Source organism: Triticum aestivum, chromosome 1B (assembly GCF_018294505.1).
Source record: "Triticum aestivum cultivar Chinese Spring chromosome 1B, IWGSC CS RefSeq v2.1, whole genome shotgun sequence".
In the NCBI taxonomy this organism is placed as follows: domain Eukaryota; kingdom Viridiplantae; phylum Streptophyta; class Magnoliopsida; order Poales; family Poaceae; genus Triticum; species Triticum aestivum.
In genome coordinates this window covers 490047155-490047661 of record NC_057795.1, presented here as the reverse complement: position 1 = coordinate 490047661, position 507 = coordinate 490047155, and positions in this window count along the sequence as shown.

The window sequence follows — 507 nt, the reverse complement described above, 5'->3', positions numbered from 1 at the left end:
GGCCCTCATACATGCGGGGAGGTGTGGTGGCATGTCCGAAGAGGCGGCACGCGTCTCCGGGGTGTGCCCCCTCACGGACGGCGCTGCCGCCGGCACCTGCAAGGGGCAAACAGACACGTCGGGTCTACACGGAGGGGATCTTGCCATGGGTCTGGCCCGGATGTTGCTCCAAAGTGTTCCTATGGGCCCTCATACATGCCGTACAGTGTGCTGGCATGTCCGAAGAGGCGGCACGCGTCTCCGGGGTGTGCCCCCTCACACGGACGGCGCCGCCGCCGGCACCTGGAGGGGGGAAACGGACGCGTCGGGTCTACACGGAGGGGATCTTACTGTGGGTTTGGCCCGGATGTTGCTCTAAAGTGTTCATATGGGCTGACCTAACACGACCGGGTGGATAGTTCCACTGGTCAAAACCCGTCCGTGCAAAGTCAAAGGGCTAGATCCCGTGGTCAAACGCTACAGGGTTAGGCGAGACGGGGGCCCTGGGGGGTAGCAATGCCACCCGAG